This window comes from Cyanistes caeruleus, chromosome 6 (genome assembly GCF_971803275.1).
Source record: "Cyanistes caeruleus chromosome 6, bCyaCae1.hap1.1, whole genome shotgun sequence".
NCBI lineage: Eukaryota > Metazoa > Chordata > Aves > Passeriformes > Paridae > Cyanistes > Cyanistes caeruleus.
In genome coordinates this window covers 59,407,425-59,435,039 of record NC_141706.1, presented here as the reverse complement: position 1 = coordinate 59,435,039, position 27,615 = coordinate 59,407,425, and the positions used below count along the sequence as shown (strand labels likewise).

At 44.6% G+C, this 27,615-nt stretch overlaps 1 long non-coding RNA gene across 1 annotated transcript; it reads left to right on the top strand.

Moving 5' to 3' along the window:
* Nucleotides 1-15,185: 15,185 nt before the first annotated feature.
* LOC147652730 (uncharacterized) lies at nucleotides 15,186-20,056 on the top strand. Its single transcript, XR_015287875.1, has 2 exons — nucleotides 15,186-15,931; nucleotides 16,519-20,056. It is a non-coding gene; the product is annotated as an uncharacterized LOC147652730 (long non-coding RNA).
* Nucleotides 20,057-27,615: the final 7,559 nt, after the last annotated feature.

Sequence of the window (27,615 nt, the reverse complement as noted above, 5' to 3'; positions counted from 1 at the left end):
ACTCTCACTGAAATCTGGAAGCAATATGGAAAAGTGTTAGATATCTGCTTTTCAAGAGGCAACCTGGCCATATAAAGGATAATTAGAATTTGTTGCAAAGATGATTTATCATGTCTATCATTGTGCTTGAAAAGGCTAGGTCACCCATGAATGCTGATGAAATTTCAAAGATCTACTCCCCAAGGACTTTCTGCATCTGCTGCCCTCTGAGATGGGGAAATAGCCCAGGGCAAGCTTCTCATTAATACCGCAGGAAAATATAAGCATTTTGTCCGACGTAACATTTTTCTTCAGTATTATACCTGACACCATCAGACCTTTAAATAACGTGGTAATAGGGCTCACTTTAAAGTTCATGTACTTGATGTTGTACCCCCCCTTCCCATTCTCCCCTCCCTCCCCCTGGTTTCAGCTGGGTAGAACCTCTCTCTAACAAGCCAGCGTTTTGACCCGAAACACACTTTCTCCCGTAACAAATATTGTGTGAGGTGGGCGGAGGTGGTAAAAGTAGCTTTTGATCTTGTTTGTATAATATGCAAGAGGACATCAAAGCGAGGGAAGAGGAGGAGGGAGGGGAAGGAAAGCAGAGCAGGAATAACCCTAGTCAGTGGAACACCAAATAGCTCATTAATAGCTAAATAAAACATAATTAGGAAAACACGATAAATGAGTGGTTCTTTAAAGAGAGCGATGGCGAAGCGGGCTGGGAGGGTGGCCAAGGGAGGCGGGCACAGCCCGATTCAAAGCCGGCCCCGAGGCAAACCAAGCAGGGCCTGGAATTCAGGGAGGGCAGCAGGACCCCTCGGGGACCCCCTTCCCCGCCGCCCCGGAGGCGGCTGCCCCCGGCCCCGTCCCTCTCGGGGAGCCCCGGGGCCCGCGGGGCAGCCGGGGGGGCTCCGGGGGTGTCCGGACCCGCTCCCTGCGGGGAAAGGGGAGCTGTTTCCCCGCGGGGCGCTGCAGGTTTCGGGGCGTTCCCGGGCGCTCTCCACCCCGGGGGGCGCGGGGGGGCCTGGGAGCCGCGGGGGCGCCCGTTTGTTTTGGGTTGGCTTCTTTGTTTGCTGTGTGGCCTCCCCTTTATGTTGATCAGGCCGGCTCTGGGTTTAATTGATCTGCGGGGCGGGCAGTTGAGACCATCAAGGGAAACTTCAGCCCTTGCAGACCGCGGGGAGAATAACGATGGTATCGGTGAAACCGGAGCGAAAGGCAGACACAGCCCCCCGCCTTCCCCCGCTCCTGTGCGCACACAGGTGGGGACGCGGCTGCCCCGGAGGAGCTGGGGATGCCCGGCTGAAGCTGCAGGGCTGGACCGACTGCCTGGGACATCCCTGGGGCCCGGGGGGAGGGTGTTCGGAGAAGCCCCCGGCCCTCTCCTGGTCACCAATTAGGAGGACACCAGCACCAGCTCCGGGGTGACTCTTCAGTGGCTCAGCAGTGGCTGTGCAGGTGGGATATGCCTGCACCAGAAGGGACGACGGGAACACACGGAGAAGAGTGGCTAATTTCTCCCCCACAGGCATATTTCCCCTCTGTCCCCGAGGTGAGTCGGGCTAGGGAACTCCGTCCTGCCTCTGGGTGATTCTCCTTCCAGCTCTGCGCTCTTTCTGGAGCTCTGCCCTCTGCTCGTCTTAACAAGTGCTTCCTCACCACACCTGTTGTCCTGCGGGGCCCAGCCCGGCCTACAGAACCCCTTTCCACAGTTCCCACCACAGTAAGGGGCTCCCTGCCATGCCAAGACCGTGTCCCGCCTGCACTTAGGGCAATGCAGGCCACAACGTGGATCTCACAAGTCTGGAGCAAAGCAGTGGATTTAGTAAGCCCCAGGTCGTGACCTGCCTCGTAGGGAGGGCTGGGGAACACAGCTTGGTGCAAGGGCTTTCCTGTCCCCGCCTGGGCTTGGCAGCTCAGAACTCATCTCAGGTCTGCTCTGTCTTGGTCTCTCGCCTCTTCGTGAGCCTGCTCTCCAACGGGAGATGGAAAACCCTCCCGTAAACAACTGGTGAAGGTCAGGGGAAGGAAAGCCTGACACCACTTAATGAAAGACAGTTACAGACAATCTTTTGCTCAGTTGTCCGTGTCTGGGAGGCGTGGGGATCTCTGTGTTCAAGCTTTTTAATTTCCATTCTAATTTGCATGTCATAAAGAGAGACAGTATGCCGTCCATGGTCTCGTGTTTAATTTCTTGTCACCCTAATCATGCCAGTTTAACCCTCACTTGCTTGCCTACGTGTTTGTTATGCTCAGTCCTAGCTACCAGCTCTGTGAAACTGTCCTGCTTGCAGTGTAGATTTGAGGTTCTACTACTATTCCAGTGACTTCTGCCCAGATGCATTTGAGCAGCCACAGCCCGTAGGAAGAGTGGAAAACAAAGAAACAAACCAAAAACAAACAAAACGAAAAATCCCAAAGCCCGTAACTGCCTCCTTTTCAATGTCTGGTTGGGCGGTTTTTGAAGGGGAGGGCGAGAGTGAGGATTACTTTTTCCGTGCTCTGCCTGCCACTTTAGAACCGCCTTTTCCCCCGGTGCGGGACATGCTTCCGAGGAGTCCCCGGCACGGCTGTGCAGTACAGGGGGTGGGCACAAAGGCATTTTCCGTGCTGCCGGCAGGCACGGGAAGCCCGGGGCGCCTCCCGGAGCCGGAGCGGGGAGGCGGGCGGGGTTCAGCACCCTGGAGAGCGGCCCCGCTCCTGCCGTGCGCCAGCGGCCGCTCCCTCTGCGGGGGAACCGAGAACGTGCCCGCACGACTCCGCCTCGGCGAGGGGCAGGTGTCAAAGGAAAAACAGCTTTTGACAGCAGCTGGGAGCTGTGTTCAGCTGTGGACACTGTGGTTCAGTGTCCTTGTGGTTTTGGCAGAGGGATGGCGAGGGCTGCGAGGGATTGGTGTTGACGGACGCTCCCGCAGAAAGGGAGCTCGGAGGATTGTTGTGCTCTCTCCCGTGATAGGTTTGCATTACCGAACCCGCACAAACAGTGAGAAGCAAGGAAAATCACCTGTTCCTTAAACAAGGCAGTAGCCCCGCGCTGCCGAGATCCAGGGTGCCAAGGGTTAAATCGGTTCTGCTGCAGGCGTGTGAACTGGCAGTGTCCGCTTCTTCCTCCTCCTCCTCCTCACTCCTAGCAGAGTGACTCCAGATGGCCGAGAAAAAGTCCTCCCGTGGGGCTGTGAGAATCCTGGACAGAAAACGGAAACTAGGGAAGATTTCATGCAGGGGATTTTTTTTTTTCAGCACTGATTTCTAGCCTTAATCAAAGAGTTCTCCATCTCCACAGTAGGGCACACATAGAGGCATTCCCAGGGACAGTCCACTTTGTGACAAAAAGACTCGCTTTAAAAGCAAGCATCTACACAACCACATTTTCATCAAAGGTAAAACAGCATGACAGCAAACATGAGAATATCCAAGGAGCTGCAACAGAAAGATTCAGCTCTGCTGGCCATGCATAGCCTGGAAGTGAAGCTTCCTCCCCTCCCTTATCCTGTCCTACACAATGAAGATTATATCCTAAGCAACAAAGTCAAAAAATGTGCTACAGAGAGCTCGGTGTGGCCTCATCTTGTATCTCTTCTCAGCTCACATTAGTGGAGCTTACTTACTGGAGAAATCACTGTTTTTGTTTTCTACACCACATTAAGTCTTGAATGCATTTTATTAATGGCCCCAACCAAAGCTGAGCACTTTATTAATCCTTTAACCAAGCAAAGAGATTCAATTTCCCAAACCAAGTTTTAAAATATATTTATTTGAAAAGAGAAAATTGTGTCTCTCAACCAAAAAGAGGCTGGTTTGCCAGTGAGAGGCACAGAACAGGGCAGGTGATTATATTTCATCAATTGAGTTGCTCCTCAGAGCAGATACCACTCGCTGCAACAGGCAGGAACTTTTTGACTGAAAGACATTGATAATTCTGAGAACTACACCAGAGGATTCTTATACCCGAGGAAAGACACATACCAGCGAGCATCCATCCATCCATCATCCATCCATCCATCCATCCATCCATCTATCATCCATCCATCCATCCATCCATCCATCCATCCATCCATCCATCCATCCATCTATCATCCATCCATCCATCATCCATCCATCCATCCATCCATCCATCCATCCATCCATCCATCCATCCATCCATCCATCCATCCATCCATCCATCCATCCATCCATCCATCCATCCATCCATCCATCCATCCATCCATCCATCCATCCATCCATCCATCCATCCATCCATCCCTCTCCCATCCCTCCCCCGGCGCTCCCGGGCGGCCCGCGGCCGGTGCTGGGCGCTCCCGGCAGGTGGCGCTGCCCCGCCAGGAACCGCCCGGGCTGCGGCGAGCGGGGCGCGGGCGCTCGGGAGCTCCAGGACACGGCACGAGGGACACCGGGAATGCCCGCGTGGCACCGCGGGAATGCGGCCGCGCTCTCTGCGCGTTAGAAAGGGTCCCCCAAAAAGCACATTTCGCAGAATCACACAACGCTTCGGGTAAGAAGCGGCCACTGGAGGCCATCTGGTCCAACCTCCCTGATCAAGAAGGGTTTCTTGGATCTGGTTACTCAGGATTGTGTCCAGACAACTTTTGAATATTTTCAGTGAGGGGGATTCCACAGCCTTTCTCGGAAGCCTGTTCCAGTGCTCACCCGCACGTTTACGAAATTATTCCTCAAGTTCAGGTGGCAGTTCCTGCGTTCCAGTTTCTGCCCATTGCATCTCATCCTATGGCTCAGGAGTACCGAGGAGAGCATGGCTACAACTTCTTGATACCTTCAGATATTTACCTTAATACTATAATATTTATTTATTATAATATATATTCTATATAATTATAATTTTATAAATTTATATATTTTATAAATATTTTTATTTATTATAAATACCCTTCAGATATTTACATACACTGGTGAGGTCCCCTCTCAGTCATTTCTTCTTGAAGCTAAACAGACCCAGCTCCTTCAGCCTTTCCTCATAAGAGAGATGCTCCAGTCCTTTAAACATTGTCATTGTCCTCCACTGGATTCACTCCAGGAGCTCCATGTCTGCCCCGTGCTGAGGAACCCAGAACTGGACACACATTCCGTGGCACTGATCATAATCCTCTGAGACCTGCCATTCAGCCAGTTCTCAATCCACAATGTCACAATAAATAAGCAGCAGACCATCAGTAGTTCTTTCTCTCCCCACCTTACCCCGTCTCATCCTGCAAGGAGGTGCTTTACAAAGGAAGTTTTAAAAACAAGTGGCTAGATTAATTAATTAATCAATCAATTAGATCTTCAGTAAAAAAACTTATTTTTCTATTATTCAGCTTTGACACTGAATTTTTGGCTGTATATTGTCTTTTCTCTGTCCTAGGATAGAAAGGGCGAAGACCTGAATCACTATCAGGGCGCTGACAGCCTGAGAAAGAAAAGGAGAATCAATGCCGTTTTCTGTGAAACAAGGCAGAAAAGGGGTGTGAGAGAATCAGTCTTGCACATGGAAAACATTGCTGGAGAGCCTATGACACAAAAAGTGATGACAGGTTCTTGCAAAATATGACAGTTCAAACTACAAATGGCTCCCTAATCTGGAAAAGCACTCCCTCTGTACCCATTCCGAACCAGACATTTTCAAGCTACAAATACCCTGCTGGCACACGAGGCTTCTATGGGCTTACCAATGTACCTCTGGCCCATTCTGAGCCAGGAGTCAACACACATGGGGGAAATGAAGAGCAGGATCAGCTACAGCCACTGGCAAGTAGTTGTCTAGAGCAGCAGGCCACATCAGACATGGCCAAATGACCATGAGCTCCGGTGCCTCTGTTCCCTTTGCCAAAGCTCTAGAAATCCAGGCCAGACAGTAAGGACCTTACTGTGGAAAAATGGAAGATCTTTTTGGTCCTCATCCAGGCACATTTCTATCACAACTGTAGGGACACCAGGCCAGAATCCCCACCCCACCCACAAGTGGGTTTTTTTTCCTATTGCAGAAGACACCTGGCCAAATCCTTATTTATAGGACAATGTGTCAAATTTTGGTTCTTTTTCCTGCATAGCTGAGAAGCTTTCAGCTGGCTCTGCTAAATGCATCAAGACAAAACAGTCCATCACATAACAGATGCAAATTGATCATTCAAACAAAGGAAAAGTTTATTTCCAGTGGGGAAGGACAGAATTCAGACACATCTCTCCAGAAGACTAAAACAATAACTGGGAGAGGCAATCTCCCTGGTTCACTGATTTTGCTAACTAAACCATAACCGGGTCTAACCTGGAAAATCTAGCAAGAGATTTGAGTGACAAAGGTTACTTTCTCCTCTGGTGATCCTTCTGGCAGGTGGGAATGGACGAAGAGGCTAGAGTGGAATAGGATTTGGGGAATGCAGGCAGGAAGAAGAGTCATGAAAATGAAAGGAGACAAGGGGGAAAAAAGAAAGAAACAGAGAGCAAGCAAAGTTGAAGGGCAAAAAGTTAGCATTCCCACACAGAGGGAGATGCCTCACTGGGGGAGGGAGATAAAGAATTAAACCTTGGTTACAAAAGACCCCAAAATAAATTAATACCTAAGACATTTTCTTTTCTACCCCTTTCCTGACAGATTCATCCTAAATCCCATACCAGGGCATCCATCCCCTTCTTGCCTTCCTTTCACCTCTTTTATCAATCAGACACAAGCACGAGCTGAGTACAGCACAATAAACACTTAGCCTGGCTGCTTTCCTAGGCCAGCACCTCCCCACACCAATCCTGCAGCGAGATACCCATCCACCCACTGCCAGGCCAAGCAGGAGCTTCCAGCTCCTCTGGCAACACAGCAGCTCTTCTGGCCCCAGAATAACCTATTATTTTCAGCTCCTTAATAGATCTTGCTCAGTTTCCAGTATAGAGTCAGGAACAACCCCAGTTTATACAAGGTTGCACGTACTCTCCCCAGACTCCCAAACACTCAGAAGTCATTCACCTATTGGGATGGTGACAACAGTAAAGTCTTTGGTTATACTGCTGATTTACCTTGGCATGATGATTATTTACATTTTATCAACATCAGTGACCCAAAACCCATGATTGAAAGCACTCAAATGAAAGACCTAAGCCATCCAGATTAGAGTCTATAGCACTGGGACTTCCTTGGTTCCATCTTCTCTCCAGCTCAGACAAATAGAGTGACACAGCACATGCTACCACCAAATGGCCCTTTGCTACTTCCTTTTTTTAACTAGCAACCCACACATGAGAAGGAGAGGCACAGGAGTGGATGGTGTGCCATTACAATTAGGTCAGCTCATAGTCTATTTTTTTTCCTTAACTGCCTCAGTTATATGACTGTTGGTACAGCTAAACGTGGCAAAGCAGCCACAGGGACACAGCACCCAGAGGTGTCTCCTCTTGTCTCTGAGTGTCCCAGGACAGGGCAGCTGCTACCAGCAGTGAAGTGTATCTCTTGTACGATGCCCAGTCACGCTGAAAGTCATCTTTTAAAGGAAGATGGGCACCAACTTATTACCATTATATTCAGAAAGTTTCTCAAGAGATGTTATATAAAAAGCTGAATATAATATTTTTGCTCTTTCTGGAACTTGTGGTACATGGAAGACTATTGATAGGTGCTCTCAGTAGAAAGCTACCTGAAGCCAGGTTATTTCTCTCTTTCTGTCAAAAAAAATACAGTTTTATGCAAAAAAAAATTCTGGATTTGTTTCTATTGATCAATAAATAATAAGTAATAATAATAAATAACTTCATGGAGCCATGTCCACAGGCTCTGTGGCAGAAACACTGTTCACTGGTCACTATAGCGTCACTAAATAGCATCTAAAGTCACAGTTGTATGGGTTCAGACTGACACCAGCCCAGATGTGATGAGTATTGGACAGCCTATGAATACTGGCAATGTCAATGTGTTCCTAGATGCTGACAGCCTGAAAGATGCAGTATCTTCCATGTTGACTTTCTAGACCACTTAAAATTAAGTCTAAATATGAATTTTGGAGCTAAGTTTAGTCCTTGGGTCTGGAAAGAACTTTGCAGGAGGCTGGCCTCTCCTGGAATATTAGGTCCTTAATACACAGTCTGTACAAACATTAAAATCCAGTGCTTGTTTTCAAAGTAGTGTGGTCACTCTGGTTTTTTTCTTTAAACCCTCATTACCAAATGGAATGCATAAAAAGAGCCAGGAAAAATATGTTTGTATTTACTAGGGAAAGAAAAATAGAGAGGGAAGACGTGAACAACATTATTATATGTGATGAATCTCCTGTTTATTTTAGAGAGTCTGGAAATTGCCTTATTTTTTCAATTGGACCACATGTCCTTGTTAAAGATATGTTCCACTCCAAACCATAAATATTCCAAGGACATCCTATTAGCAGTGTTATGAAAGAGAAGGAAGTAGATTATCCCAGTGGAAGGCATTCACACTGCCCCCTGCCATGAATTCGATGTAAGCGGGTCTTCTGCACTGCCTCCACACCAAAGGAGATCCTGTCCAGGAGCCCTCCTACAGCCCTCTGTCCTCCCTTTGGAGATGTCTGGGAAGATAAGCCTCTCACACATGCCATCTAAAATTGGTGTCATGTGAATATCCTCTTCTGGCCTTACAAACTTCGAGTCTATGAAAACAATAAAGCACTATTAATTTGACATGAGCACAAAACTGCCTTTTACAATTATGCCTCTGAGTCTGGTTAGAGGGAGCCTGGGATGCCACCACTTTGACCTTTAGTACTTGGCACTGTGATGCTCAGGTATGAACCCAAAAGTGATCCCAAAGAAACCTGCACAGCTCTGCTGAGTCCCCACCAAGCTGTGTGAATGTGGCAAGTTTACATACAGGCTGCAGCGAGGGGGGAAGGATCAAACTGAAATAAAAATCCTGTCCAACCTCCTAATCCTAAATCACCTTTTAGATCTTATCCATCTATCGGGGAGATTAAAAGGAACATGATCCACAAAAGTCATCATACTCCTGAGGAAGCTGATCTTCAGGGAAGAAAAATCCAGAAGGAAGCTCTAGACATTGGAAAAAGAAAGGCGATGGTGCACAGAGCCATTTATTCCTGCTACAGATCCCTTTTGCCTGGAGCCAGGTGCTTATGAATTCTGTCCTCAGGCAACAGAGTCATCAAGGGAACCTCTTTTCGTATCTCTTGATGTCAGATTTTAAACTTTTCTACTCAATAGCTCACCAAAACTAATTTTTCCATGTATCAGTTGAGCTTCTGACCTGGTAATAGATCAGCAAAACTCAGACAGGGCAAGACAGAATTTGGGATTGGGAATCCCTGGTTTTACCTGAAATGACAAATCCACATATCATTGTAGCAGTTTTAGCATCTTCTGTTTATTCCGTTCAATCAGTGTACACAAATAACTGGTGTTTTTCTGGGTTTAAGCCCATGTGAAAGAGAAAAGATTTGGCTTTCTGTTTGGATGTCATAATATTAATAGAGAACATCTTTAGAGGCTTATTACAATGCAATACTGCCAATTCCAAGTATTAGGAAAATGAAAGAAAAAAGAGGACATAATGAATCATTCATCCCCACCCTTCAACAAAAATCACGAGAGTAAAAATGGCATTAATTCCATTTGTTTACCAGTTTCTGAGCATTTCTATGTCGTCAGATTACTATTTCAGACTCTTCTACCACAATGGGAGCTAGGAACTGTCTTAAATAAAGATTCTCATTGTCTTTAAATCACACAAATCCTGAAGCTGTGGCCTTTGGGGATAAAAATCTAACAAAATAAGCTAAGAAGGTAGTTGGGTTGAAAATACCAGAGCAATTAATGAACCATCAACACTGAACAGGTTCATAAGGTTGGCTGTGCAGCGAAACCCAGAAAATATGACATTTGCTGAAACAGATTTAAAATGCCTGAAGTGAAAAAAGAGCCAGCATAATACATTTTGGGTATTAACCCAGATCAACTATGCACAACGTTCCTGGGGAAAAAAAAATCAAACAAAAACCCACCCCCCAAAAAACCACTTGGGGCTTTGTTTTTATGCCAGCTCTGCCAGTCCAGATATCTGATGGAGTCAGGAAAAAAGCTGCTGGCAGGATGGCTCCCTGTAAGACTCTAAAAATGTGGTAACTAAACATTATTATAAATTGATTTCATCTTGACACCAAAGCCAACTTTACAGCTGTTTTATGATACTGTGAAGGTTAAACCACTACAGAACAAGTACTCCTGCATGCTGCTACTATAAAAGTGTCACTGAACTATTTCTAATTTTAGTGCCTGTTGTTCTAAAAATTGCTTCCCGCTGCACTCCAAGCAAGAAAAAAGGTGATTGACATAAACCTAGGCAGCTGAGGAACTAGATGGACATAACTGATGGAGCAGTGCATCTATAGGGTTTGACTAAGGCTGAGGAGGGACTCTCAGGGGATTTAAGTTGCCATGGTCCACAATGTGCAAGTCTTGTAACTGATTTAGTGATGCTGCCCCACTTTCTGGCAAACTAAGAGAAACAGGTACTTTTAGGGCAGAATGAGGCTCCCTTAGTTCAGCCACCCAGCTTAAGATGACGAGTTGAATCACACCTGAGTATAGCCATTTGTTTGCACTAACCATGTAATTAGTTTGGACAACTAGAAATTTTATTTACTTTTTTTTTTCAGGTGAGTATTATCCAAGTGTCCAATAAAAGGTAAACTGGCAGAACATTACTCCAGCTATGCCTCCACCTCACAGGACTCAAATATGTCACAAAAAAAGGAGGGAAAACCAACAAGCTCTAACAGTAGATATTACACCTTGCCAATGCCAATGCTTGGCAGAAATTAGTGCTTTCAAAAGCCATTTCCTTTACTGGTGTTCCCAAATACCATAAAAAAAAAAACAACCAAAAACCATTATCTGTGAGCTGGATCTATCTAAGAACATAAAAAAGATTACAAGAAGCCATATAAGCTAAAGGGAGATGCAAAATCACTGGTCTCTGTTAGTGAGATCATCACCAGCACTCACATCACAGAACTGTTTAGTTTGGAAAAAACTTTGAGGTCATTAAGTCCAACTGTTAACCCAGCACCACCTCTCTCACCCTGGACTCCCACAAACACTGTAGCAACTGAATAATTTTATTCTCAGAAATTGCTAGATACTATGAATACCCTTAAAATGAGCATCAAGCAAATTCTAAATCGCAGGCTGTCAATTTTTTTAGTTAGAGAACCAAAACCAAACCAGTTAGCAAAGAAATCCTGCCTTCATTGTTACCAAGCACAGACTTTGGCACCCCGTTTATCTTATGGAAATGCTATTACTGTTGATATGGGCAATTAACTGTATTTGGAAAATACATTTTTCAAAAATTATCTGCATTTTCCATCATCAGTTTTGAGCAGAAAATTACTCACAGGGAGAAATAACTTCAAGACCTGCACCTGAATTGGGGTAAGCTTTACGGCTACATAGAAATCGAAGATCATACACCAATTTACACAGGCTGAAAGAATGGTCATTAATTCAAGCCTAGAGGGTTGCAAGCTTCCAGCAGTGAGTGAATCTTTTGTGTCCCCCAGGTCAATAAAGCACATGGTCAGATCAGGGCTAAGAATTTTTGATACACAGAAGTGGTAGATGTGTGGTCTCTCAGCATGAAAATTATTGTGTGAACAACACTCCAAATACAATCCCAGAAGTTAATCAGAAACTTCCCGCCATGAATGCTTACTACTGATATTTATATATACTGTTTATTTGGTATTAAGTTTTCATAAAACAACTTCTACTGTTATTTTTAAGGAGTTCTGGAAATGCAACTACCTTGTTGTGAGATGCTACTCTTCTTGTTCAAGAATATAAGCATGACACCTAAGTATGGTGCCTAGGATGCCCTGATTACAGCATTACCCAAGAGCTACTAGCACCAGCATCTAGACTGCTTCTGTGCAGAGGGGCATTATTCAGCAGATTACCAAGAAAGGTGTGTTCTGGGTTGCTCTTTCTTAATTCAAATGTGCATTTGATTTGAATGCATACTTTACTCGGTGTTGCTACCTGAATCTCTGACCAATCAGCATCCCACCCAATGTATTCGTGTGTGCACTGAAACTCCTGGATGCTGCCAAAGCATTAAGCAGCCTACAGAAAAGGGTGGGGAGGGAGGAATGTGCTTCTACTTCCTTTTCTTGGGCAGAGCAGACAGTTAAGAAAGGCCTCCTTAGTCCAGAGGTTAGTCCGAAACCAGGAGGTTTAATCCACCTCCAGTCTGGTCGTAATACCTTTGCTAATCATTTTAAAAGGGAGTAAAAAAATTAAATATTATTATCCAAAGGCCAAGATTCCAGTGATAAGCAACTGAAATATTGTCTGTGACTTTAATAGTAAGAGCTAAAAGCATGCTCTGCAACTGCAGGGCAGCATTTTACTAAGTTTGGCAGAAAAGTCTCCTCCCTTCATCCCCTCAGGCTTCTGCTTAGCTTAGACAATATCACAAGGAAGGGCTGTTTTGCCAATGAAACCAGAGGTTTTCATTGTGAATTTGTTGGGGATTTTTGTTTGTTTGTTCATCCACGTGGCTTACTGCCAGCTTATGAAAACTACAAGCCTGTCATCAGGAGTTCACCCAGTCTGAGAGAAGAAAAACAACGGTTAGAAGTCAACCTGATACCATACCCTAAAAATGTCACAGAATAAAACACATGTAAAAGATGTTTCAGTAATGTTGTGACACTCCCCAGTTTCAGCAATGGACTACATTGAAACATCAGTTTGTATAAGCAGCCAGGAGAGGTTTGTCTTGACATGGACAACCCAGTACAAGACATTAAGATCTTGTCTGTGTAAACACAACCTCCCTCACAGGTTTGCATGATTAACAATATCCTTAAAAAATCAAAAACTCTTTCCTTACCCCCTAAAAAGTTTCTTCTGAACTTTTTCAGGGCACACTGCACCTGAGTGAACAGGGAAAAAAACTTGAATCATGTTGAGCTGTACTAAGAGGGAAGAGGATTCCCTCAAAACAGGAAATTCTAATTTGTACAGCTAGTGCTCCTGCTGAAGCCAGTGGACAACTTGATAGAGCAAGGTGAGAGGATCAGACTTATCAACTGCAGATAGGCATGAGAAAAAAAACACTGGGTCAAATCCCAGCTAGTGTAAATGAGTGTAACTCCATGGAAGTTAAGAGGGCTGTGCCGATTCAAGCCAGCTGTGGAATAAACTCACAGTGTGTTTTGCAAGTCTATTTTCAACTCTTCAGGGCTCTGCTCTGTTTAAACATCCACAACACCCACTGAAATTAATGAGAACTGTGTGTGCAGAACACTAGTATTACTTTTTAACTATTTGGGAGGTGCTCAGACACTGTGATAATGAGCACCATATATTAGAACCCAGACAGAATGGTACTGAATCATCAGACCCTTAAGAGGGACAGGTCATTAATCTTTTCCTTGGGAGACCATTTCAATTTTTGCCTTGGCAAATGAGGATTCATCATTAATAGATGTGGGGGTTCTACGTTTGCCAAGTCCCAGACAAAGTGTGTTTTTCCATTTGCCTTGGGCTTGTGTAAGCTTGCCTAAGGAGGCCAGCCTTGCAGTTTGAGAAACACTGCTAGCAGCCACCATACCCTCATTCCCAGCTAAATTAAACCCTATTATGCTGTAATTAACCTTGCCTAACTTGTTCTGAGTTACAGCAGCAGGTAGAAATCACACTTTTCCTAGGCTGTACCCGAGAAGCATTTTGCGTATCAGACTTGCATACTCTTCAAATATTTTCAGCCACTCTTGGAAGCTCCTTTCCTGAGAATCACAGCTCTACTGCAGACAGAGAACTCTTCTTGACTTAGTGAGGCCAGAATCCCCTGCTTATTTACTCGTGCACCTCATGTTCATACCAGATGGCACATTTTTGGAGCAAACGGAATTCCACAGAAGCGATGGCAAGAATACATGTATACAAATCATTAGGTTTAAAGGTTTAAAACACACGCATAGGCAGGCCACTAAGTTTTCTTGGTCAAATTTAAAGCAGTAAAATTCTATTTCATGAATTAGTCTATTGCCTTTTTTATTTAAATGCAAGTTAAGAAAAGTAAAAAGAAACCTATTACATTTCTAGTTTCAATTTGATACTTGGGATAGGGGCGAGAAGAGCAAGCAAAAGGTAGGAAGAACCTAGCTAGAAGAACAAAGCTACGCTTCTATAAGAAAAATAAATTGTAGGCAGAATTGCAGTTTTCAGACTTCTTTTTTCCCTCTTTGTTAAAAAAAATCAAAATTCTTCAGCTGTATTTTGAAAGATCCAGGATTTTCGCTAAGGTCCATTTGATTAAGTCGACAGACCTTCAAGCCAGGCCATCATTGCCATAGTTCTAAAAGCAGACATCCTTCGAAGTAATTCAACCAAATTAGGCCAGAAAGTCCAGATGTCCTTTAGCTGCCTGCAGTAAGTGTACATACTGAAAATACAGTATAAAACAGCACAAGACAAAGGCTATTCTGCCCTAAGTAAAAGGGCACTCAAAGACAAAAGAAGTGCTATCTAAATGTACTAAATACATCTTGGAAAAGTGGGAAGCCTCTGGAGAATGCAGCCTAGAGAGTCAATCTGATTCTTTTTTTTTTTTTTAATCTGTGCATCTGAGTGTATGGTGCACATAAAGGAGAGAACAGATGGGTTTGCAGTAAGTGTATCAGCCTGCCTCTAGCAAAGCCAGATGACAGCAGCTGCAGCAGCAGCAGCAGGATTTATCCTACCTGTTCTTTTTAAGTTATTAAACTCCTCGGTTCCCACAGGACACGCTATAACCTTTTTTTTTAAGCACTTGCACTGTCTCTGCCCTTTCCGCCATCCCCGGAGCGGGACCCGTGGCCGGCGGCGGGTACTGGGCCCGGCCCTCCTTCGCCTCGCCGCCCGTCCCAGGGCCCGCGCGGCCGGGCCGGGCCAGGCCGGGCCGCTCCCGCCGGCCCCGGCCCCGGCTCCGGCTCCTCCTCCCGGGGCCGGCCCGGCGGCTCCCCCGCTCCGGCTCGCTCCGCCGCGGGCGCTGCAGGTCTCCGCCGCTGCCGGCCGATGCCCGGGCCTCGCTGGTCAAGTGGTCCTAAACATTTCACAATTATGCTAGAGAACTGTTGAACTGTTAAGAACCACTGCACCAAGGAGGCTGAGGGTCCGCGGGGAGCGCAGCGGGGCCGAGGCGCGCTTCCCGCCCGCTCCTGCCCCGGGCTTGGCTCTTCCTTTCGCCGCGGCGGACCTGGGGACGAGACAGAACACACGGGACTGGCGGGCGGGCGGCGACAGCGCCCGGGGACAGCGCCCGGCCCGGCCCGGCACGCCCGCCCCGCACTCCTCGCTCAGCGCCGCCACTCCACTTACTGATGGCCACCGTCCCGCGAGCATCCCCGGCCTTGCGCTGGGGCTGGGAGAGCCTGACGGCAGCACGCTCTCTTTACAAAGTGGAAAAACAAAACAAAACAAAAACAAACAAACAAAAAAACCCAACAAAACAACCAACTAAGCAACCCAAAAAAAAGTAAGAAAAAAAAAAAGTTTAAAAAAGAACAAACGAAACAAAACCAGCCGTTCTCCTGAGGGGCCGCAGCTCAGCGGCTGCCCGGGCCGGGCGCCCACGGCCGCTCCCCGCTACCCATGTGCCGCGGCCGCCCCTCTGCCGCGCCTGGCCGTGCGGGGCCCTTTTATACCCGCGCGGTACCTCGCGGTGATGAGCCGTCCCCTGCGCGGCAGCCAGGAATGCTGCCCTCGCCCCTCACACGACCAGTTTTTCCAGGCTGCCTTCGCACTGACGGGGCGGTTTTGTTTCCAGCCATCATCTGCTGGCGGCCGAACGTCAGCAGGTAGAGAAGGACAAACCTGTTCCGAGGCGGCGCGTTTCCTCCCTCCCTCTCTCCTCCCGCCGCCCTCCTGCCCTCCGCCCTGCCACCGGGGGAAACTGCTCGACAGGTTTCGCCGAAGCTGGAGGTGGCTCCGGGGGGTGAGTAAGAGACTCCACCCTGCGCCCTCCCGACAGGCGCTGCCGCTGACGGGCCGCCTGCCCTCACACCCTTGCCGGCCCCCCTCGCCTGGCTGGCAGCCCTAAAAAACAAAACAAGAAAACAAAACAAAAAAGCCTTAAACCGGCACGTCACGTTCTCCGGGGGATTTCACCGCCGCAGCGTGAACGCCCGGCCTGGCCCGGGATCCGTGCTTGTGGCGTCGCGCCTGGCGAACATGGCGCTTCCCGCCCGGCCGGCTGCCCGGCAGGCCTGGGGTCTGCTCTGCTGCCTGCCCTCCGCGGGATTCACAGCCGGCTTTCTACTCTTTCCCCACCGGCCAGTATTTTCTGAGATGGGAAAGTAATCTATAAAAGCCCTCTGACATCCTTGGGTGAGCTGGCAGCACTGTCCTGTGCTACCCAGCCCTCCTGAAGGGTAGCACAGGTACCCGTTTCTAATCTGGAATGTTCATTGTCAGATTGACTGGCGTGAGTGTAGTTGCCGGGATTTTTGTAAATGACGTGAGAAACCACCTGCTGTGCATGAGTGACTGGGTTTGCCCTGTCTTCCCCCAATATTCCCACAGCACTGCTGCTGCTTCCTCAGGCGCCCTGAGGAGCCACCATTGGGGAGCACCAGACCTTTCCGGAGGTCGCGTCCTGCTCCCGAATGCTCCCGACCTTGGCTTCAGAAAGGAAGGACTAAGAAGCCGGAACTGAAGAACGTGAAGAAGGTTTCTGAAAAGATCTGAAGTGTGAAGAACTGAAAAACTGTTCAGAGGTTTTGGAGAGCCAACAGGGAGGAAGGACACTCTGAACTTTGACAGACTAGCAATGAAATCTAATTTACAGAGGTTTCCGAGCCGTGCTGTTGGGGTGAGCTGCAAGGCCCTCACGCCCTGTAACCTTAGGGTGGGGATTATGGGAACCCCACAGTTGGCTTCCCCATGGAGGATGGGGAAGTGGGGATGCTGGTTGGTGGTGGTGCCAGGCTGCCTGCACTGCCTGACCACATGCTGCTCTCACCAGCCAGCCCAGGAGACACCATTTCAAAAAGATGTGGATGGTAAGCCTCACTCTGCCAGTGACTCAGCCTCTGGCCTTGGCCAAGTCGTTTTACCACACCTTGAGAGGGAGATAATGCTTACCTACCTCATCTTATGAGGCTTCACTAATGTTTATATAGTACTTTGAATGTTTAAAGAACTGAGTGCTGTTTATGCGTTTTGGTGTTCCAGATCCTATGATCTTTGTCCCTTTAAAAATATATAGGAGACTCAAGCAGTCCCAGAGGAGGTGCCCATAGAGGAGGCATCCCAGAGCAGCAGAGCAGGGAAAAGGCCTTGTGGCTGTGCACAGCTCGTGTGAATGTGGTGCTGCACCAGAAGCTGGAGTGCTGGAACCAGAACAGGTTGTTCTAGGTGCCTATGCAAACCTCATGCTGAGGAAGCTCCCTGGGTCTAGGCTGGAGGCATTTCAGTCTGCTTTGGTAAAGCCAGCTCCCATTCTTCTGCTCTGCCCTCTCACGCTCAAACCCAGAGCTTAATTTTGTGCCTTCTTCAAGATAGCCCAAGCCACAGGGAGTTTCTGGAACTTCTCATTCTCCCAAAAGGAGAATTGCCTTGGATAGAGGAGGGTGCACTATTTGTGAGTTCACTCAAAGGACACCTCTGTCCTTGGCATCTGTAGAAGCAAGACTGCTATTTACACCCTGTAAGAAGGGGCATTTGTGCTGTGACAGACACAGTGTTCTAGGTCGTCCACTCCTGCCAGTGATGTGTACAGTGTGTGCAGCTTGACTGCATGGCCTGTATTTTATATATAATCCTTCACTGACTACACTGGCAACTCTCACCTGCCTCTGACAAACACAAACTCACACCCACACCCACAGCTTCACAAATACCACCCAGCTAAATAATAACCTGACTGTCCATTCTAACAGGGTTCAAGAGTCCTTTCCAGCCAAACCTGCTGCTGCACTGGTGAGATATGTAATCCCCAGGGATTCCATTGCTGTTCTGGTCCTGGTCAGACACACATGGCAGATGGCCCCTAAAGGACTCTGGGCACTGAGTGGGGACCTGCCTGAGGTACCAGAACCTGTCTGTTTAGGCAGGATGAACCATCTCCTGCTTTGGACTTCTTTTTAATAAGTGCCAGTGGTTTTACAGTGAATGGGTAAACATACCTTTCATTTAATTATAGAAGTATTTAGTAGGTTCTGTTTCTTTCCCATATACCCTCAATTATGAAAGTAAGAGAGTTAACATCATTTTTCCTCCATTCACTAGGCAGAGTCTCAGAGAATAGGCTAAAGGCTTTGAAAGGTAGAAGAGTAGAGGCGCCCAAAAGTGGAAATGGACAGGCAGCACTATCCAAGGGATGAGCAATGTATTGTTCTTCCTCTGTGCAACTATGAAAGGTGATTGAAACATTAAAATAATAGAATTGGTTCTGAAATTATATGGGGGGAGAAATGAAGAGTATTAGAAGGAATAGTAATTATTCCATTGTTTCTGTTGAGGGTTAAACTAAGTATTGTTTGTATCAGCGGGACTCAAATGAAAAGGACTATGGTAACCCCCAGCATGGCATCATCACACTGGATGCTGAGAGCTCTCTGACTGCACCAACACTCCTGAAACCTGGAGGAGCAGCACACTGTAACGTGGAACATGATGGCTTGAGCCCCTGGTACAGCAGGCAGAGTTTTCTTGGATGGGGAAAGCAAATACCAATCACCTGACAGTGTCAAACAAAGAGGGCAGCACAAAAGGAGACATAACGCCAGGGGTGGTTATAGGAGACAAAGAGCTGGTCTGGGAGGAAGTGAAGAAGAAGGGCAAGGTTGTGGGAGGACATAAAAGGCTGTACGGTTTGCATGGCAGAATATGGAAGATCATGAATGCCTGGTAATGAGAGGAGGATTATAATTGAGGGAAGTTCTGCTTTGAAAAACTGAAGTTATGAAAAATGACTGGGAGGTGCTGTCATTACTACCAATCAATGTCCCCACGCTTCTTTGGCAAAAACTCCCAACACTTTCCTGCTACTTCCTTATTCCACAGGTAACATTATGGATGGGCATAGAACAACCCAAAGTACTATTCCTTGTATGACATGGTTTATCTGACAATTTTGGACTTAAATCCAGCACTCAAACTAAGCATGGACATGGAACTTACCATTTCTTTGTTTATAGTTTTTACATTCCTTGTTATTACTTCCTGATTTCCTACTTTTGCTCATTAATACTCACCTAAAATTAGACTGGGAGTTTCTTAAAGACCCAGAATCTGACATGTCCTGTAAAGTATTTTTAGTATTCTTGGGTCTGGTAAACAGAATAACAAACAAACAAAAAATCTCTGCAAGTGGATTTTCTGCCTCCCTGGAAAATCAGCATTCCATATGTTCATAGCAAACAGTGATGGGGCAACTTCATGTTTACTTTAGTTGGCTTAAATTCATTTGTCAATACAGCAACCCACTATGTGTCACATGTGAGCGTAATAATAGCTTGATACTAACTTGATTTGCAGTAATAAACACCCTGAGAGATGGCCTAATGCTTCCTCATGTAAATAGGAAGTCTTTTGAGATTACTGCCTAAATAACATCAAATGATTTATAGATAAATGGATGAGGTGGGATGTTTTATCAAACAAGAACTTTTAGAAAGATTGTGGGTTTGCCATTCAGTAGGTAGATTAATAAAGAAGTGCTAGAAATTAAAATATGGCTAGCAGCTTCTTTCAAAGCCAAGAATTCACATTTTATTGGAAATGTTACTATTGTGTGCACAAAGTTTTTATCAAATCCAAAATTATCAATTTATCAGGAGAGAGATTTGTATCTCAAATGCTTTATCTAAGCGTGCAGTTCAATGTCCCTGAGCACTACAGAGGTTATATACTAATTTAATGTGTAATATTGCTTTTCACCATTTGCCTTGTTTTGACTTAACATCTTGTTCATTCCAATAGCTAAGTGTGTAAATTACATTATACAAATTAATGTAGTTTTTCCCTTTTTGGGAGAATTTTTCAAGTCAAGCTCTGTTTGTATTCAGTAGCACAACAGCAAGCAGCAGATTATAAATTTTCTGGTTTCTATTTCAAATTTTCAGTTTAATTGTTAAACACATCAGTTCTTCTAATCAGTCTAGGAGACCTCAGGGCTCTGCACACTTCCAGGATGGTTCAGTGGGTACAATTTCCTGTGCATCAGCAGCTGCAAAAAGAAAAACGTGTGAAGAGCAATGCTTGTGCTGCAGAGATGGTGTGTGAGCTGTCAAGCAGATGTGTCCTGGGAGATCCATCTATCCCTGCACTGAGACCCTGATAGTAAGGAGAAGCTTCAACTCTGGCCCTAAAAAAACATCAGGAAAAGCACATTGCAAACAAGGAGGTACTTCTGTGGCCCTGATGCAGATTATACTTTGCCATGACTTTCCACTGTAAGTTCAGGAGTCCCAGCAGTGTGTTGAGATGACAGCTGGAGGTCACATAATCACAGAATAGTCAGGGTTGGAAGGAACATTTGGAGATCATCCAGTCCAACCCCCCTACCAAGGCAGGGTCACCTGGAGCAGGTGGCATTGGGACATATCCAGGTGGGTTTTGAATGTCTCCAGAGAGGGAGACCTCTCTGGGCAGCTGTTCCAGTGCTCTGCCACCCTCAACATAAAGTTCTTCCTCATGCTGAGGTGAAACTTTTTGTGTTTTAGTTTATGGCCTTTGCTCCTGTTGCTGGGTACCACTGAAGAGAGTCTGCCACCATCATCTGACACCCACCTTTGAGACATTGGTGTGGATTAATGAGATTTCCTCTGAGTTTTCTCTAGACTGAACAGGCCCAGTTTCCTCAGTCTCCTCATAAAGGAGATGCTCCAGTCTTCTGATGTGGCCTCTTCTGGACTCTGCAGTAGCTGCTTGTCTGTCTTGTACTGCAGAGTCCAGAGCTGGACACAGAGATGTGTGCATGGGAAATGAATCCACTGAATCTACTGAATCCTCTTTTGCAATCAACTCTCCCTGTAGTATTTCAAATTTCAGGAGAGCCTGGTTTCATGGTTACTTTTTTATCTCCTCACAATCAAGTATTCTTTCTCTCTCTCTCTCTCCCTTTCTCTTTTTTTTATTTTTTTTTTATTTTTAAAATAAAAATAGAAATTAAATAGCTAGTGAACACAATTCTGACATGACAAATGTTGAATGCCTCACTTCCCGGAGGACTTACTGTATAGACCATAAGAAAAGCTGACTTTCATTAAATTCCAGCCACCTTTTACTCTACCATGAAGTTTCAGGCTAAACCCTGGAAGTTAACACTTGAAAACACTTTTTCTGAAGTGCTTTTCAGCCAAGCAATTAATATTTAAGATTAGCTGCTATGCATTAAGTCTGCTTCAATAAGTTTATAATTGATTACAATGCTTAATTGTGATAGCCATCACTAACCTTGTGGCAACTTGATTTTTCATGTTCACCAACCAGATGTTTTTTCAGAGTTGGCAGGATTACGTGTCCTGCCATGAGAAAGGAAGTAATTACTAATTATTTGACCATCTATCAAGATTTCCTAGGATTTTGCTGGTTCAAGCTAATGAACATACAGAGTGTGACTGCACTGATGTAACATGGTAATTTTTAGCAACAGCTCGTATTTCTGGTTTTCTTTCCTTGGAATATAGAACTCTCCAAACAACAGTGGTGAATGGTGACATAGTTGTGGGCAGAGATCTTGGTCAAAGTGGTCCAAGTAAATAAACTGACTTATTTCACATCACACTCTTGTCAGACAGTAGAGATAACAGGCCAGTTGTTTTTGACCTGAAGCCCTGGAGCTCTACAGGATTCAACAAAGATCTTTGCTGGATGCCTCAAGGGTGCTGGAATCATGTCATCCCAATCTGGCCTTTCAGTGGGAATAAGAAATTCAGATGTGCCACAGAAAGAATTTGATGCATTGAAATCCCAACTTTACTGGGCCTTGGTCACAAAGATCCACAGCAAAACATACCCAGGAAGGAAGTCACACCCCCTGGAAGTTGCAAGTGTAATTACTCATGCACAGACAATCAGCAGCAGAGAATCTCCCCAGCACAGCAGCTTCTTGCATGTGACAGGATTAATTGACAACTGTCTGTTCTAATTGTGATAACTTCATAGCTCTCAGTAAATGATTGCCATTAAGATTCCTTTTTTCTCGCCCTGAAATCCTTTTCTTTCTACTGAATTGCTAGGATTGTCATTTCCCTTCTATGCTAATAATTAATCATTTCATGTAGAAATAATCAGCTGGTGTAAACAAACTTAATTGTCATTCTCTTGACCCTTTCTTAGCACTTTTTACTGTGTGGAGTCTCATCTAATTTCACTTTTAAGCCCTCAAAACCAGGATTTAGGACTGTCAAACACCAAGCACAAGAGCCTAATGGGATCTACAACAGTGTCACTAGAGGAGAAACACATTAATTATGCACATAAACATGTAATAATGAGGCTTATCTGTACTCAGAAGTGCTGCAGAGGATACTAACAGGATATTAGCAGGCAGCTTTGGCCAGGCAATATCTCCCCTGGCCACCGTTCTTCTGATCCCATGTGGAAGCTGAGGAGATGTGAAGGAATACTGTGGCTCGAGAGAATGGTTATTTATTGCTGTAGTATTTACTGCTGCTGCAAGACAGGGAATGATATCTCAGCCTTTTCCTGCCTTGTGCAACGTGCCACGCATCAGGTCGCGCAATGCCGAGGCCTGGCAGGGCCTGCGTACGGAGGAGGCTGCGGAGCAAAGCTGCAGGATGTTGTTGGTTGGCACCTTCCCATGGATTCCCTGTGATGTGCAGCATCCTGGAGTGGGAGGGAGGTGCTGGTGTGAAGCTCAGAACGCCAGTGGGAATGCACAAGATATGCACTGGCTGAGCGTGTCCCAACAGGAGAGGCCTGGCAGGGCAGGCTGAGGGGGAAAGGGGCACAGCCTCTGCCCTGCCAGCCTGTGAGGAGCGTGGGCCCCACTTGTTATATCCTCCTGGGACATCGATGGGAGATCTGGACATCAAGGACCAAATCTTTTCACCCTGAGATTTGAATCAACTTTTCCCAAATGGAGCCACGTTAAGTAGTGCTGTTTAGTGTGGTTCATACCAGACATTTTGCTGCCATGATTCAGGACTCTTGTCTCAGCTACACTTTTGAGACACAGGCTTCTGCCTCTTCTCATTCAGCTGATCACAGGTAAACAAATGTACGTATAATGAAGTCTCTAAAGTAATTTTCAGATAGACACTTTGCAAAATAATAAATCTGGTCCTACAAGATTTCATTCTGACTCATGGACTATCTAAGATAGCAACATTTGAGTCCCACAGATTCATTTGTATGGTTCAGTAGAGTACTTTACATGTCTTACAAGCTTTCTACATTAGTAGCTTTTCTAAAAGAGTTACTAAAACTAAAGTGCTGTTAGAAACATGTAATCAAACACCACCATGTCATAAAATATTGTTAAAGAATCATGGGAAGACCAGTCTTACTAGTCTGGAAGATGATTATACTCCTAATAGAGTCCTCTTGGAAATGACACAAACATATCATCTGTGCTTCTGATAATGTATGCTGCACACTTTTAATCAGTTCTTTATAAATTTCTTGTTTTCACCCACCATGCAATTACTTCAGATTTATCTCAGTAATCTAACAAATTGTGTTTTTGGGAACTAAAAGGATTTTGTTTCTTAACTGCCGTAATAGGTGCTGTGGAGGGATGAGCATAGGTACCTGCAGAAGGGGATTACCCCTATGGCTGCATTTGATCACTCTTTGGGTCCCTTAGTGCTTTGTGCAAGTGGAATTTGGCTCACTTTGTCTTCTATGCACCAGGGACACAATTCCCTCCCTATTCATCTCACTACTTGAACAAGCCTTAAAAATGGAGGAATCTTCCAACCAGATCACAATCCTCTTGGAAGAATTCCAGTTGATCACCCTATTCAGAAGACTGCAAATAAAGAAACTCTGATTCAAGGAGGGGTTTAGTTCCAGATGAGAGATTTCTTTATCACTCACTATTGAACAGCAAAATCCCTGTATGAGACAACTGAGACATGCTACAGTATAGTAATTCTAAGTTAAGATGTGCAAAACTGGGGATATTTAGCTATTTAAGCACAAGGAGCAGATACTGAAGCCTTGTTGAACATGATTTAATTCAGCAAGCACTGATCAGACACAGTCAATCTGTCTGGGGGTCAGCCAGTCTTATGAGATGTAAACAGTTCACCATGTCAACATTCAATAGGAGAGCAAGCACATGCTGATTTTTCAAATAATTAAGAGTGCTCTTCCATGACAAAAGTTTTATAAGAGAATCTCCAAACAGAAACTTAATATTTTCAGCCATCAGTAGAAAAGAAAGTGGTTGCATTCAGGAAAGAAAAGCTGTAGCTCAAATCAGACAGGAACTTGGACATGTTAGTTGTGCAAATCTCTGCTTTCTGCAGTGTTAAGAGAAGTGCTGACATAGGCCAAGTAGTCCCTATCCCTTGGCAGTATTAGCTGGATCATTAGGAAAAAGAAACAAAGTGGAAGCTGGGTGTTGTCTTTCAAGTGAAGAAAGCTGTAGAATTGATGTAATGTTTGACTTTTAGAGGAGGCATTCATAGCGTCTCCTCTGTGGAGAGGCAACAGAGGTTCCAGCACCAGCATTCATTCCCAGAACATCACTGCAACTTAAAACATTCAGCACTGGAAGCAAGTCCAACATTTGTGCAGCAGTTACAAGTGTCACATTATTGATTACACCTTTATGCTGTTCTATAGTCACTGGTGGAACTTTGTGCAACAGGGTGGTCCAGACCCTCAGGAGCTTCTCTGACACTGACACAGGTGCAGGCTGGGAGCTTGTGCAGTTTCCTACTTTAGCATTTGACCCAGTGGTGATTCTGCAGGACAAGGAAAACTACAGCCTGACCACTTGCATTATTACACTGAGGCTGGAAAAGAATGGGAGCCACTGCCATTTCCTAGCAGAAACTAAAATGCCAGTTTATATTCCAATTAGAAACTGATAGTAAATAATATCACAAGCTTTTCTACACAAAAACAAAACAAAACTAAGCCTAATCCAAACCTCAAATATAACTTTATCCAGCTTCCACCATGTCATTTCAATGTGTACACCAAACACAGATCTACAGATGATCCTCACAGTGCAGATGATCTCCCAAACTGCAGCTGGATATAGGTATGGAAGGGTACGTGCACATCATGGGTATCTGGAACTAAACTGTTTGAAGAGTTATGAAATGGACCCACAGTTGCTCCTGGCAATGGAATGAGTGTGTTTGGAATACCCATAGCCCTGTATGGCTGTTTAATCTGCAACCCTTTCCTGAGAAGATTGCTGGATAAAAAGAAGAGTGTATTGGATCTTTTCAGGAATGAGCTGAAGGAGAAAAATTAGGATGTTTAAAACAACTAAGCTGCCTCTGGGATGTCTAGCATACTTTAACTAATGAAAGACACTCTGCTGCTTACAGTAACTGAAACAAATAGGTAGAAACAAATAGGAACAATTTTATTCCTTACTAATATTTAGATTTTACTTTTGAGCAATAACTATGCAAAACTTAAGGGTTACTACACACAAATAGATTCATCATAAGACTGGGAGTTATCACAGAGAGTATAATTATGATTATTAAATCACCAGCATGAAGCAAAAGGGTGTAGTAGATGAACAAGACAACACAGGATCTCCAAAGTGTTACTGAAGTTCATCTCCAACATTGAGTCAAGAGCTGAAGCTTCTGGCCTTGATTGGGTGATTCTTGTCACAGCACCGTATACGTTTAAGTTATGCTAAGTTTCTCTTAACACTTGTAAACTGTTATCAATTCCAGGATGAAATTCTGACATATATAAAAAAGGTCCAGTTCTTTCTCAGATAAACATTAAATTTGCATTCATATGTCTGCCATTAAAATCCACTGGTTTATTTATTAAGCAAGTCATAAATTTTCTAGAAAGTGGCAGGAACACTCTTAGGCAAGATGACATATTAATAAGATATGTATTTCTGTAAAGAAAGTAGATAATACTGCTTTATTCTTACTTTAAACATGACCTAAATCATTTAATTTTAGTTTTATGAGCTTCTAACTAAAAGTCTTCTTACTGGATCACATCACAAAATGTTGTACTTAATGTCTTTACCTGGCTTATATGCAGGACCAAAATGGTTGGCTGTTTTCTTCCCTCTCCTTCAGCTTTACTGTTGAGACCTATTATTTCAGTAGTTCACACCAGAATATAATTTTTTATTCAAAAGTATTTTTTGTACTATTGATGGATATTTTAGAAATATGTTACTGTTTAGAAAGTTTTCTGTAGATCAGATGAGCCTTTATTGAAAAGTATGAAGAAAATATTGGTGCTTCTGTCTGTGCTGCAGTCATTTTGGTACAGAAATAAAAAATGGATGCTGTTGTGAAAAAATGATGGCATCTGAGAATAATTAAAAAATATAAAATATCCTAATACCAAGAAAGTCACTTCTGGAGAAGTTTATTAAAGGATTGTCTGGTTCAGTGCATTAGGACTATTGATGAGGCAAGATAATAGTTCTGAACACCACAGGAAGAGGAGTCTGTGCATGATTTTACTCCTGATCAAAAAAAATTCACAAACATTACTTTGCTACGTACATCAACTTTATGTATTTACAGATAAGACACCAAAAAGTATGACAAATTTGATGCCTGATTTTTGATGTTAATCTTATTTATTTCATTTTGTATTCATTTTATTCAATCTAAAACATGTTCATTGCTAGGTAATATCAATTATATAATAACGAGACAACTTAGTTGCGATTTTTGTGACCATAGTGAAGATGTGCACTACTCTTCACATTAATCAAGTATTTTTGAGGTTTTGTTTTTAACTGGAGTGTATATAGCATTGCCTCAGACTGCATGCACAGTTCCCTTGTTTTGGTGTGACCTGACATGCAGTATACCTTGGGAATCTTTTAATACAGGCTCAGCAAGTAGTCCTTGCAGCTTTTCTCCATGATAAGAATAGCTGTGGGAAGGTTGAGTAGTATAAAGAGGAAAAAGAAAAAACTATCTGCACTTCAAAGATTTCCTTCAGATGCAGCAGATAGAAAATCCACACAGATTACTGCAGAAGCTGTAGGTGAAATTAAAAGTTGCCATCTCCAATATATGCATTTGCCTGAAGTATTCCCTATGTTTACATATTCTAGGGCAGAAACAGCTGTAAACATACATATCACCTTCTTTATTTAGTCTGAAAGTGTTGGGACTTTTAACTTGGGGTCTGTTAATACTGAGATCCCATTTACAGTCCAAAGAATTACGTGTCCAGCATGTAGCAATCTTGATTATATTCCGGTCAGGATGTGGGAAAGATGCTATTAGAAGAAACAAAACAATCAATTCACTCAGGCAGTCCCACAAACATGCTTTATGGCATCTGCCTCCTACTCATTTCAAGTGAGGGTTTATAGTGACACATTGGTGAAGATTAGTACACAACTGCAGGCAGATGCCCATGACTGATTCAATTGTTTGCACTGACACTCACAATTGCTGTAATTGCAGCTGGAGTGATAAAAGTCATTGCAAAAAACCAGACAAAGTGAAATCAACA